The sequence below is a fragment of the Biomphalaria glabrata genome, chromosome 5 (assembly GCF_947242115.1).
Source record: "Biomphalaria glabrata chromosome 5, xgBioGlab47.1, whole genome shotgun sequence".
NCBI classification, from domain to species: domain Eukaryota; kingdom Metazoa; phylum Mollusca; class Gastropoda; family Planorbidae; genus Biomphalaria; species Biomphalaria glabrata.
The window spans coordinates 32161253-32176057 of NC_074715.1; the positions used below are offsets into that span (position 1 = coordinate 32161253).

Here is a 14805-nt window from a genome sequence, read left to right on the forward strand (position 1 = left end):
AAATCTGCTCCATCAACACTTGCTGTCATATTTATAGATGAAAGAAAAAACTTTAAATCTAATCTGATAGACACTAAATTTAACTAAATCTTATTTCGCATTCATTGAAGCAGTTGTAGGTTAGGTTGCTTATTAACTTAAATTATCTTAATGCAAGTCAACACTGCCTGATCAGCAGCGGCGTGATAGAGATGTAGGCTTCCCCCTACAGTTACTAATAAATTATAGAACCTGTGCAAATAATTAGGACTGAATAATACACATAAACAAAAGATTAGATACAGAAATGGAAATCTGATCAGAGCATGCCTTTTTTTTTTACTTTTGTATCTAAATTTTATAAAAATTTAAAAGGAACTGACCGTCTTATTCGCGAAATAGCCAGTGCGTGTGGCCAATACCCATGTACTTGAAATTAAGTGTTTATTCTAGTTTCGCTGGCCACTTCGCGAAATACTGGGAAATCTAATGTACTGATAAGACTGGTGAGTGGTGCAGCAATAGATTCCTTTGTATGCCTACTATCGATTGGCTTTGCTGTGACGATAATTTGGATTTGTTAGTATCGGACTATATGGGTTTCATGCTGCCTTTTGACGACTTCAAACATTCATAGTATCGTTCTACTCGAGCTCAATTTCTCTTCAGAATTGTAACCAAGCCAACTAACCCAATCCGTCAAGGGAGCACACTGCAACCAACGATTCGCTTAAAAAAAAAGACAATAGCGGCATTAAAAACGAATGCATCTAGGGCTCTCAATTATTTGTTTGTTTATTATGTCGGTTTTCAGTCTAGAAAAATCAATATTTTTCTTTGTGAGGTGGGAGAATTATTTAGTGGGTAAAAAAATAGTCACAAAGTATCTGGTAGGCAGTGAGATTAAAAAAAGGTGAGTGTGTTTAAAAGGGGTAGAGGGGGTTAGGCAGCTTGAAAAAATTGTAACGCTCTCACGTGAGCCAATCCAAGACCGGAATTAGATTTGAGAAGGCTATGAGCTATTTGAGACATGGGCCACTTGTAATCAACATAAGACGATTTATTCTTTTAGCTTTTTCAAAACTATAAGGGGGGGGGGCAAGGCAAGTGGAGGGCTCTAAGCTAAAGCTTGTGATGTCTATGGATAAATCCAGTCAGTCACATGTTATGTAAAAACACAAGTTATTATTTCTTTAAACAAAAGCTCAAGCTAGCCCTTCCCTCTCCTCCTGTCAGGTCCTGTTAGGTACATCATCCTTTAGATCCATAGAGTCATGCCAGGGCTTGAAACACCGAGCTATTCTGTTTGCTGAACTTGGAAGGTAGATATCTAGACCAATAGCAGACTTTGAACCAGGAAGATCCTCAGACCTCATTAGATTTATGTGGGACCTACCTACACAGAAACTTCAAAGGCGAACCCTCACGAGGACTTAATATTACGGCCTACAAAAGATCTAATCCAGTGAATGCAAGACATGATTGTTTACTTGTTCCCAACTTAAGTAGCCTACTGGCATATACATGTAAACAAATTCTAAGAAATAATTACACCAGTTAACAAGAAAAACATATGATTTCAAAATATTTCGGGCCATCTTGGTGTTTTAAAAAACTAGACCTGGACAACTGAAAAAGTGGACCGATTTGTTTTTTACATAGCTTATCTTCACTCACTCTGTCTGTCTGGAAAAAAAAAAGATTGTATACAAACAAGGGAAAGAAATAGTACTTGACTAATGTGGTGTTACACGTTGAATTAGCCCCCTTTATACTTTGTAGGTCGCTGGTTTTAAAGTTTGAAGCTAACAATAGATACATATAAAGCTTTCTATTTTCATAAGCGATTCGCTGGCACAGTGGTTAATGTATCGACTTGAGCCCTCGAGTTCAAGTCGTACAACAATTTTAAAAAATAAAATACATTTAAAAAGCGATTACGTAACATTCACATATATACCTCCTTCTTTCTCTCCTTTCCCAACTCTTCCAGACAAGTGATCTAAGATCACTTGAGAAAGCTTAAAACATGAAATTGCGCAAAACAAAAACAGTTCGTAAAATTATTTCTAACCGCACAGATTTATTATTGTTAATCTAGATTATTCTAGATCTGTAACAAATTTTATTACATGGCTGATCCAAACTAATTGATACAACTAGGCTTAATATAAGTTTTTCTTTTGTCTCTGAAGCCAATGGATGCACCCAGATGAGTCACTGGTTTGGTTTCGTCATGAAACGGAGCAGAATCTGGTGTGGCTAATCAAGCCAATTCTAGGGAAATATGTAGAGGTTTGGCAAACAATATGAACTTATATGCCTGGATTACGAACGTTCCTTCTTAGCAGAAGATAATTACGTCCTACAAGAGAATTGCTTATGTTGCTCGCACCCACACAGCATCCAAATCCAGTTGATGGTTACGTGATGAAAATAAGGAAAGTGTTTGATGTCTTCCTGCTTTAACAATACCCAGATTTTTATATTGATACCAGCCACTTCTTTCAAAAAGTAGAAATATCTACAACTTATTGCATTGCTTATTTTAATGTTTAAACATTTAACGTTCTTGTCCAATCACATTACAAGTACTTCAAGATAATTTATTTCTTTGATTTCAAAGACGCAATTAAGACAATTAGTCTCAAGTTAATAGAACTGCTTAAAGTAAAGTTATCCAGAATATGTGCGTAATATTTAGTGTAAACAAGGGGAACAAAGTAAATGTGTGTTTACACATAACACCAGCATAGGCGGCATTTATGTTAGCCAAGATGGGTTTGGTTCTAACTTCGTTTTAATTGTTCAAAAGAAGTTATGCATAACATTTTATTTAAGAAGTTATGGATGAAACGGAGGGAAAAAAAGCACAAGATGTTTAATAATCTAAAACTCTTGTCCTCATATTCCTTACACCTAAACACTGAAGCTAGAGTTAGACAGCACTCTATAGTGCTAAATTCAAAGCTACTGCTTTAAATACAAGCACAATGTCTAAAAGAAAAAAAAAAGATTATTTAAGGGGACAAATCCCACATATTTATCCATATCTTTTAATACTGAAAAATTGATTTCCCTTTTTGGTATCAAAAAACAATTAATTACCAGTAATTATTTGTTAATTTTTCAATTGATTCATGTTTTGTTAGGTACAATAAATAATTGTGTAAAGTTTCAACTTGATCCAAAAATGGGTGTGGGAGAAATAACGTGTTTAAAATTTGTACCAGACACACGGACAGAGTGAGTTGAAATCAGGTATGTAAAAACAAAGGGTGAACTAGTGTAACACTCAGTGGTCACACTTAATGCAAGAAAAAACAAAAATATTACATTCGTTTCAATAAGTCTTGGAAGATATCGAAAGCGTGTAGACTGACTTGTTGTTAAGACCCAGCTGTGCCCAACTGTTAAGTTCAAAGATAGCCTGGAAAGTTTAACATTAGTATAGAGGGCCCCAAATGACGCAGATCAAGATTTGATGGACTGGACTGGACAATTTCATCCTTCATTTCGTTGTTTCCTTCGTTGTTAGCTTCCTTGCCTCTCGACCTTCGGCTATCATTCGTTGACCATTTGCTGCTTAGAGTCTGTGCTCAGTAAGAATACAAGTACATTTACCTCAGATGTGGTCTTTTTAGCCTCACTTGCCTAGTTTCAGAGAAAGATTTTTTTTTCATTCATTTTACTTTCTTATAATGTTTTCTTATTAACATCTGTCATCAGTTAGGATAAACGTGTCTGCCTTCATTCCGATCGGTTTGAATTGGCTTGTAGCTCAAGTTGAAACCAAAATTGTAGCGAGATCATAGACTTCTATATAAGTCTATGAGTGAGATGTTCGTCCATTGAATGTGAAACTTTCGTAGGTTTTGTTTGAAAAAATATATATATTTTTTTAATGACTTAACTTCTAGAATCTAAGGAAGGGGCTTTCGTAACCACTTTGGGGGTCGAATTACTTTTTGCGAGGGGTCGCATAAGATCTTTGGAAATTTAGTGTTTTCGTCTATTCATCAAAAAAAAAAATTATTTGTTTCCTATACAATATTTCAGAACACGGACATGTTGATAAAGAATAAAGATGGTACTTTGAGTGAGTGTAACATTATTGTTGCAAGGTAGACCTTTTTTCCCGTTGGTAGTTTTTTCTTTTTTTTAAAATATAATTGTCATTTAAAGTAGAAGACTGAAGACGACATTTTGAGGAAGTATAACTAGTTTCAACAGTTGATATTACCCTCCAACAACTGTATGCTGTAACACTAGTGCGGGATCAACAAAAATATATTTCTATGGTGAAGAGTTAAGCAGATCCAATAAATGAAACTTTGGACTTTGGGAAATAAAATTAAAAAATAAAATGTACATTTATCTGCTTTGTATGAGGAAAATATTGAATCTGACTGACAGTGATAGTTTCTATTAAAGAACATTTGCGCATGCTTGTTATCAACATTTCATCCTACTTTCCAAATATATCTGACGTTCTGTTTGTACTTGTCAGAAGTCCATTGAAGATTTCCCAGAGACATCACAAAAAGAGTTTTTTTTTAACTTATCAATAGCAATACAGCTAAAAATGCTTTCTCTTCAATATCATTGACCCAATATGTTTCTTTCAATTTATAAATATGGAAAGTCTATTGTGGACAGTATGAATTTTTCAATGTATTTTATATTATTTTTTAGTGAGATATCTTTATTGTTCTATTATTTATATTGTTCTATTATTAAAGAATATCAAATGTTCAGTGCTCCCACTTGATGACGGCTTGTTTGGTGAAATATTTAGTATGTAGTATTCTTCTAGCTTCCAGGCAGAGGTGGCCTTAGCATTGCGCGGGGCCCTGGGTGAGTGTCATATGCGGGGCCCTAAGCCGCAAAGATAGACTCTATATATCGTACCACATCACGCTAACGTCCGCCTCTAATGCTGTAGGCTTTAATTTTGTTACAAAACATAGTAGCTTACGTAGGTAGCAGTTACTGTACTATTGGCCGTTTGAGTACATTTCATAATGTTAATCAACGTAACTAATGATTTACAAATATTTTTCATGAACAATCAACAAACTAGATAATAATAATAAAATAATAATAATTATTATAATAATCTTTATTGTCCGTATGGAAATTTGTCTTACAATTTCTGCATTACACCAAACAAAAAACATTTTAACTATAAGAAACCAAAGTGTACATTCACACCAGACTCACTCATAATTTACATGTGACAAAGTTTATATCAGATTGTTACTATTTAATGATTTGATTACCAGGGGAACAAAAAAGTGTTTGTGTCTGTTTGTCTTTGTTATCGGTGTCTTGTATCTCTTTTGTGATGGTAAAATCACAAAATCCTGACACAGAGGGTGATTCTTTATTTCGAGGATCTTGTTAGCTTTTTTATAGATGTTTGAAGGTGATTCTTTATTTCAAGGATCTTGTTAGCTTTTTTTTTTATAGATGTTTGCCCAAATGGGGTTTGTTTTTTTTGCCAATGATTTTACCAGCAGCATTTAGGATTCTATAAAGTTTATTTTTATTTTTAATGCTCAGATTGCCGTACCAGGCAGTGATATTGAAACTTAAAATATTGCAGAGGTGAGCTTATTTTTGCTAAACACTCTGGAGGTTGAGATTATGGCAGCCGTAAGAAGAGTAAAAAGTTTACTGTTGCGAATAATGTGCGCTTGGACTCCTTGGTGCCTTCCCTTCATGTTTGCATAATTGTCTATCCCTGGCCACGATCATTGGCAAAGTGCAGACCAAGGTTCTCCAGCACGGCGAGAAGAGCCTCTGACAAACCATTTCCTGTTGCATTCTCATCTGATGAAGTGTTCTAGCACCTTAACCTTTTAGATCTGATACGCCCACAAAATCCAATCTAAGGGACATCTGTTCTTTGAGGCGTTCAGTCATGGATGACGGAAACATATTGAGCAAGTTTGATTTTATCAATAATGTTCCCTTTTACTTCTGATGCCATCAGGTCCATAAGTTCGTTTTGAATCTTATGCCCGATGTAATGGTCGTGAACCACGGCGTTCTTAATTCATCGAAGATGTTCTTGCATGGTTGTGTCGACTTCGGCCATCATCTCAATCAAGCCTGAAAATTGACCGTTTTTCGTTTGTTTCTCTGTTCTTCCACGAAATGTGCTGTTGTTTTCAAGGTACAGTACAATTTTAGTTAAGACTGCGCGCTATTACAGTTTTTCTTTTCTGGTTTGTTCTTGCTTCACTTTATTCGTTGTGCTACCATTTGACATTCTCAGAGCTCAACCACGCAGTCACACACTTAACGGGATGTACAGAAACCTCGTGCTGCTGAAGTTTATTGTCATGTTAAAAGTTTGGTTATTGCTATCATAGAGATGTCTGGAAAGATTTCCAAAGCTATTGAGTAACGAGTCTGAGTTGATGAGAACTGATCTGGTTTTCGAAGCTGACAGTGACAAGAGAATCTCCAAAAGGGGGCCCCTCTGGCGCAGGGCCTGGGGCGGTTGCCCCACTTGCCACCCCCTAAGGCTGCTACTGCTTCCAGGTCTCAGAGCCAGACAAGTCAGTCAAAACTTTGGTCTGGAAGTACAGAGACTTAGTTTAAGAACAATCTTATTTAGAGGCAGAACAAATAAAAGCGCTACTAACACAGTATTTATCTCAGTAATGATGCCTCCATGGATGCGTAGATGTAAGTGTGAGGAGAAGTAAAAACCGTACTTTCCTTTGTGGCTTTTTCTTATATGCTTATTGAGCGTGGATTACAATTTGCTTGGTATATCGTTTTCAGTGTAACATTAATGGGAGAAACACCAACGAATGTTATACATAGGCAGTTATATGATGCTTGTGTGATACTATAATATGGGCTTAAGCCCTAAAGTTTTGGTAGCTTTTATAGCGTATACATACAAGATCTATGTGTTTAGATTTTATGGGCCCAGAATACCAACACATTTTTTTCCATGATACAATATTAGAATAAATGACAACACAGAAATCAATATATTTCTTGTCAGAGCACACATTCTGGTGCCCGCGGCTGACAGCCCTTCAGTTGCCCCATCTGACCGCATCTGTAACCTGATCAAACTCATTACTGCCAAACAGATTTATGAAAACTCAACAAGTCAGTCACCACAATCAACAACGCAGTCAGAGAGGAAATACAGTTTTGAATAACAGTTTGGTCCAGTGTTATTCAGGTTTGCTTCGTTTGTTTTCCTTGAACATGTATTTTAAAAACTGCATGGTATGGTTCACTTCTAGAGAATATCTTTTATTTTATTAATGTTTTGTGAAGTGTACTGTGTACTGAGGAAGAAGAAAAGACAAGAAATGATGGTAGATAACAATTTTAAACTTTCTTTTGTCTTTTTAAATAATTAAATTATTGAGACGAAACATTTGAAGAGTAGAAAGTGATTTTAAAATGAGTACATTAAAGAAACGACTGGATTGTATTATTGGAACTCAACAAAAGGAAGAATAACCAGGAAAGTCCACTATAACAATAGCAGTAGGATAAAGGCTATATCAGTGGAGTAGCTAAGGTGGGGGGAGGGGGGTCCAAATATGAAAATCTCCAGGCCACCACTTGAGAGGGGACCCCAAAATGAGTGTCCGAAATGTGTTTGACATTAGATTTTACGCCATTATTTCATGTAATGATGTCGAATGTCAAAATGTTGGGGCTCTTAAATAGGTCAAACCCCCCATCTTAAATAGGTCAAACCCCCCATCTTAAATAGGTCAAACCCCCCACATCCCTAGCTACTCCCCTGGGCTATATTTAGAAGTCAGAGCGTATTTAAACTTTATTTAGCTCCTACAATTAAGAGCATGTAAATTAGGCTTATAAAAGATCCAATGACATTTCAGATCAACAAATTGCATTAATAATTCTGTATGCTCATGCCGACCACTATACCATAAATATTTCACCCACAGTCAATTTCTCCTATGGTCCACCCACACAAGCAGACCTCTCACCTTCTCTTTCCCTAGTTTTCAAACTCACCTCTCCCCTTGACAAATATCGGACGTAAAAGCCAATGATTTGGTGAGCAGTGTCGAACCATGCCAAGGGTACTCACTCGCGATAATGCTGCTAACACTGGCGTTTTTCCCCTTCCCAATCTGTGGGCGTACAACGAGTGGGCCGTTGTTGTAGCAACTGACTTAAGTTTTGTCAAACATGGCTCAACTTTGGCAACACATGATCTTTGCTCTCAGAGCCATTATGTCACCACTATAGTCTTGATAGCCATGTTCAACTAATACAGCGTGTGACAGAGTCTTCTGTTCGGTAGTGTAAACTACAAATCTCATTGGATTTACGCTTTCTTAAACTTTTGGTGTAATGAAAACTAATTCAATCAAAACTACTTTACAATTGGATTTGTGAAAGTTCAAAGGTCAATTCACATTTTTTAAAATGAAGATCATCTATTTATATTTCCTAAGGTAGGCGTAAATATTTGTAACATTTTATTTTTTACTTGTTGAATTTTACATTTAATATAGGCCTACATTTCAGTAACGGTACCAAACAAAATAAATAAATAAATAGAATTACATTTTCTTATGCTAAACTTATCGAAGAGCAGATTTAGAGACATACGGTTCATTTTTCCTAAATATTTTATCAGAAGTTAACATTGTCGATTTCTTGAATTGAAACTAAGTTGTAAATTAGTTTATTGTAAGTTTAGCGAAAGTCAGTTCCAATAGCCACTGGGATATAAGTTAGGATTTAGTATAGTGGCTTGGGTTGGAGGGATATGCTAATTAGCGTTGAGCAGATTGATGACAACATAAAGTTCTAAACACGCAAAATAAAAAAAAAATACTTTAAACATCTTACAAGGGAAAGAGCTGCACATTTATAACCATATATCTCAACACTGATTTATTTCCCTTTTTGCGTTTATTAAACAAAATTAATTTAATTATGAAACAATAAATAATTAATTATCTTTTTTTTTAATTTTGTGATTCACGTTTTGTCGGGGACAATAAATAATTGTGCAAAGTTTCCACTGGATCCGAGATTGAGATGCGGAAGAAATAACGTGTACACAATTTGTTCCAGACCGACGGAGTCAAGGGCTATAAGCTTTGTACACAATTTGTTCCAGACCGACGGAGTCAAGGGCTATAAGCTTTGTACACAATTTGTTCCAGACCGACGGAGTCAAGGGCAATAAGATTTGTACACAATTTGTTCCAGACCGACGGAGTCAAGGGCTATAAGCTTTGTACACAATTTGTTCCAGACCGACGGAGTCAAGGGCTATAAGCTTTGTACACAATTTGTTCCAGACCGACGGAGTCAAGGGCTATAAGCTTTGTACACAATTTGTTCCAGACCGACGGAGTCAAGGGCTATAAGCTTTGTACACAATTTGTTCCAGACCGACGGAGTCAAGGGCTATAAGCTTTGTACACAATTTGTTCCAGACCGACGGAGTCAAGGGCTATAAGCTTTGTACACAATTTGTTCCAGACCGACGGAGTCAAGGGCTATAAGATTTGTACACAATTTGTTCCAGACCGACGGAGTCAAGGGCTATAAGCTTTGTACACAATTTGTTCCAGACCGACGGAGTCAAGGGCTATAAGCTTTGTACACAATTTGTTCCAGACCGACGGAGTCAAGGGCTATAAGCTTTGTACACAATTTGTTCCAGACCGACGAAGTCAAGGGCTATAAGCTTTGTACACAATTAGGGTCATTGTTTTGCTGAGACATCACTAAATGATGACTTCATGACTTATGCTGGAAACTTACTTCTTTGGTTTTAAACAATTCTCTCAATAGAATTGACTATTATAAAATCTCGAGTTCATTTAATATTTGTTAATATTCATAGACAATGGTAACTATTGTGAGAATGCATGTAGTAACGTAATGTGAATCTGTATATAAACAGGCCGTTAAGCTTCAGGAAAAACAGTGAATTTGTACAAAAAAGTTTATATATAAACTAAGTTGGGTAAATGAGAATTTCTGTTCCATGCTTTCAAAAAAGAATAAAAAGAAAAAAGAGAACGCACTCAAATCAAAGACATTCACATTTCTGTCGCAAAATTGTGCTTTTGGTTTATCTCTAATTATTCGTTACAAAATAAAATAAATCTACGTTATAAACGCAATGGGTCCTGATGGATTGATTTATTAACATAGCACTAATTAATACAAAAATTGAAATGGTTATTATTTTCCGGTGCCTTGGACAATTAAGGACCTTTCACGATCGAAACCGCAGCGGTTAAATCATGGAACCAAACCCGACTTTTTTAGTCGCAATGTCGGCCCAATAGTTTTGAAAGACGACATACTCCACAATGAACACTTCCTGTTCGCTCCAGCTACTAGGCCTAAAGAAACAATAGATAGATATACTCCACAATGAACACTTCCTGTTCGCTCCAGCTTCTAGGCCTAAAGAAACAATAGATAGATATACTCCACAATGAGCACTTCCTGTTCGCTCCAGCTTCTAGGCCTAAAGAAACAATAGATAGATATACTCCACAATGAACACTTCCTGTTCGCTCCAGCTTCTAGGCCTAAAGAAACAATAGATATATATACTCCACAATGAACACTTCCTGTTCGCTCCAGCTTCTAGGCCTAAAGAAACAATAGATAGATATACTCCACAATGAACACTTCCTGTTCGCTCCAGCTTCTAGGCCTAAAGAAACAATAGATAGATAGCCTGGGAACAAATCAAAGGTCGAAGCCGGTGCCTAATGCTATCTATAATATATAGATAGGCTTATTTTAGATTTATTTCTAGAATTAGAGATATATCAGTGCTGGAGAAGTCGGCACATTGAGCTTGTCTTGTGTGAGCACACAGCATTCTTGTTAGACATCTTACCCTAGAGAATGTACTTTCATATTGCTCACAATTGTCTAGTTAAGTAACTATGTACCATTCTGAAACAGTGGGCAGACTATAGGAACACTATGCCAGCCGGCATTGACAGCTATACCGTGCACTCGCTAGAACACTTGAGTCATTGACTAGTTTCCTATGCCGACACATCTCTACAAGTGGTTGCACGTTTTACATTCAACAACACCAACTACCCAAACGTGACTTTGTAGACAATTTCGTTTGTTTGACTATTGCGAATGGATTACTTGAGATAGTAGACGTCATACGTCACGTGACTCAACCCCTTTTTTGTGTTAAGTGGCGGGAAGAAACTTGGGATTGTAAGGAAGTGTTCAAAGAATAGCAAGGCTGGGGGAACTACCTGGGATGAGGGATGATTGATAATAAACAGTGATTTGTTTTGGGGTCATGTAGGCCTAGACGAAAACAAAAATGAAGGAACAGAGTAGTAAAACCAAAAAAAAAAAAAAAGGTCGAGTCAATTAGGCTTGGGGCTAATCACCAGATGACTGGGCTAATCACCAGATGACTGGGCTAATCACCAGATGACTGGGGCTAATCACCAGATGGCTGGGGCTAATCACCAGATGGCTGGGGCTAATCACCAGATGACTGGGGCTAATCACCAGATGGCTGGGGCTAATCACCAGATGACTGGGCTAATCACCAGATGACTGGGCTAATCACCAGATGACTGGGGCTAATCACCAGATGACTGGGCTAATCACCAGATGACTGGGGCTAATCACCAGATGGCTGGGGCTAATCACCAGATGACTGGGCTAATCACCAGATGGCTGGGGCTAATCACCAGATGACTGGGGCTAATCACCAGATGACTGGGGCTAATCACCAGATGGCTGGGGCTAATCACCAGATGGCTGGGGCTAATCACCAGATGACTGGGCTAATCACCAGATGACTGGGGCTAATCACCAGATGGCTGGGGCTAATCACCAGATGACTGGGCTAATCACCAGATGACTGGGGCTAATCACCAGATGGCTGGGGCTAATCACCAGATGACTGGGGCTAATCACCAGATGACTGGGCTAATCACCAGATGACTGGGGCTAATCACCAGATGACTGGGGCTAATCACCAGATGACTGGGCTAATCACCAGATGACTGGGGCTAATCACCAGATGACTGGGCTAATCACCAGATGACTGGGGCTAATCACCAGATGACTGGGGCTAATCACCAGATGACTGGGGCTAATCACCAGATGACTGGGCTAATCACCAGATGACTGGGGCTAATCACCAGATGACTGGGGCTAATCACCAGATGGCTGGGGCTAATCACCAGATGGCTGGGGCTAATCACCAGATGACTGGGCTAATCACCAGATGACTGGGCTAATCACCAGATGACTGGGCTAATCACCAGATGACTGGGCTAATCACCAGATGACTGGGGCTAATCACCAGATGGCTGGGGCTAATCACCAGATGGCTGGGGCTAATCACCAGATGACTGGGGCTAATCACCAGATGGCTGGGGCTAATCACCAGATGGCTGGGCTAATCACCAGATGACTGGGGCTAATCACCAGATGGCTGGGGCTAATCACCAGATGACTGGGCTAATCACCAGATGACTGGGGCTAATCACCAGATGGCTGGGGCTAATCACCAGATGACTGGGACTAATCACCAGATGACTGGGGCTAATCACCAGATGACTGGGCTAATCACCAGATGACTGGGGCTAATCACCAGATGACTGGGCTAATCACCAGATGACTGGGGCTAATCACCAGATGACTGGGGCTAATCACCAGATGACTGGGGCTAATCACCAGATGACTGGGGCTAATCACCAGATGACTGGGGCTAATCACCAGATGACTGGGCTAATCACCAGATGACTGGGGCTAATCACCAGATGACTGGGGCTAATCACCAGATGACTGGGGCTAATCACCAGATGACTGGGCTAATCACCAGATGACTGGGGCTAATCACCAGATGACTGGGGCTAATCACCAGATGACTGGGGCTAATCACCAGATGACTGGGGCTAATCACCAGATGACTGGGGCTAATCACCAGATGACTGGGGCTAATCACCAGATGACTGGGGCTAATCACCAGATGACTGGGGCTAATCACCAGATGACTGGGGCTAATCACCAGATGACTGGGGCTAATCACCAGATGACTGGGGCTAATCACCAGATGACTGGGGCTAATCACCAGATGACTGGGGCTAATCACCAGATGACTGGGCTAATCACCAGATGACTGGGGCTAATCACCAGATGGCTGGGGCTAATCACCAGATGGCTGGGGCTAATCACCAGATGACTGGGCTAATCACCAGATGACTGGGGCTAATCACCAGATGACTGGGGCTAATCACCAGATGGCTGGGGCTAATCACCAGATGGCTGGGGCTAATCACCAGATGACTGGGCTAATCACCAGATGACTGGGGCTAATCACCAGATGACTGGGCTAATCACCAGATGGCTGGGGCTAATCACCAGATGACTGGGGCTAATCACCAGATGACTGGGGCTAATCACCAGATGACTGGGCTAATCACCAGATGACTGGGGCTAATCACCAGATGACTGGGGCTAATCACCAGATGACTGGGCTAATCACCAGATGACTGGGGCTAATCACCAGATGACTGGGCTAATCACCAGATGACTGGGGCTAATCACCAGATGACTGGGGCTAATCACCAGATGACTGGGGCTAATCACCAGATGACTGGGCTAATCACCAGATGACTGGGGCTAATCACCAGATGACTGGGGCTAATCACCAGATGGCTGGGGCTAATCACCAGATGGCTGGGACTAATCACCAGATGACTGGGCTAATCACCAGATGACTGGGCTAATCACCAGATGACTGGGCTAATCACCAGATGACTGGGGCTAATCACCAGATGACTGGGCTAATCACCAGATGACTGGGGCTAATCACCAGATGGCTGGGGCTAATCACCAGATGGCTGAGGCTAATCACCAGATGGCTGGGCTAATCACCAGATGGCTGGGGCTAATCACCAGATGACTGGGGCTAATCACCAGATGACTGGGGCTAATCACCAGATGGCTGGGGCTAATCACCAGATGGCTGGGGCTAATCACCAGATGACTGGGCTAATCACCAGATGACTGGGGCTAATCACCAGATGGCTGGGGCTAATCACCAGATGACTGGGCTAATCACCAGATGGCTGGGGCTAATCACCAGATGACTGGGGCTAATCACCAGATGACTGGGGCTAATCACCAGATGACTGGGCTAATCACCAGATGACTGGGGCTAATCACCAGATGACTGGGCTAATCACCAGATGACTGGGGCTAATCACCAGATGACTGGGGCTAATCACCAGATGACTGGGGCTAATCACCAGATGACTGGGCTAATCACCAGATGACCGGGGCTAATCACCAGATGACTGGGGCTAATCACCAGATGACTGGGGCTAATCACCAGATGACTGGGGCTAATCACCAGATGACTGGGGCTAATCACCAGATGACTGGGCTAATCACCAGATGACTGGGGCTAATCACCAGATGACTGGGGCTAATCACCAGATGACTGGGGCTAATCACCAGATGACTGGGCTAATCACCAGATGACTGGGGCTAATCACCAGATGACTGGGGCTAATCACCAGATGACTGGGCTAATCACCAGATGACTGGGGCTAATCACCAGATGACTGGGGCTAATCACCAGATGACTGGGGCTAATCACCAGATGACTGGGGCTAATCACCAGATGACTGGGGCTAATCACCAGATGACTGGGGCTAATCACCAGATGACTGGGGCTAATCACCAGATGACTGGGGCTAATCACCAGATGACTGGGCTAATCACCAGATGACTGGGGCTAATCACCAGATGACTGGGGCTAATCACCAG

The 14805-nt window shown here is 40.2% G+C and overlaps 1 protein-coding gene across 1 annotated transcript in view; it reads left to right on the forward strand.

Annotated features, from left to right (window-relative positions):
- The first annotated feature begins 8090 nt into the window (after positions 1 to 8090).
- LOC106066069 (uncharacterized) overlaps positions 8091 to 14805 on the forward strand; it is a 107057-nt gene continuing 100342 nt past the window's right edge. The window contains exon 1 of the mRNA XM_056029711.1: positions 8091 to 8453. The gene's annotated coding sequence lies outside the window, so the exon portion shown is untranslated. The remainder of the gene's footprint in view (positions 8454 to 14805) is intronic.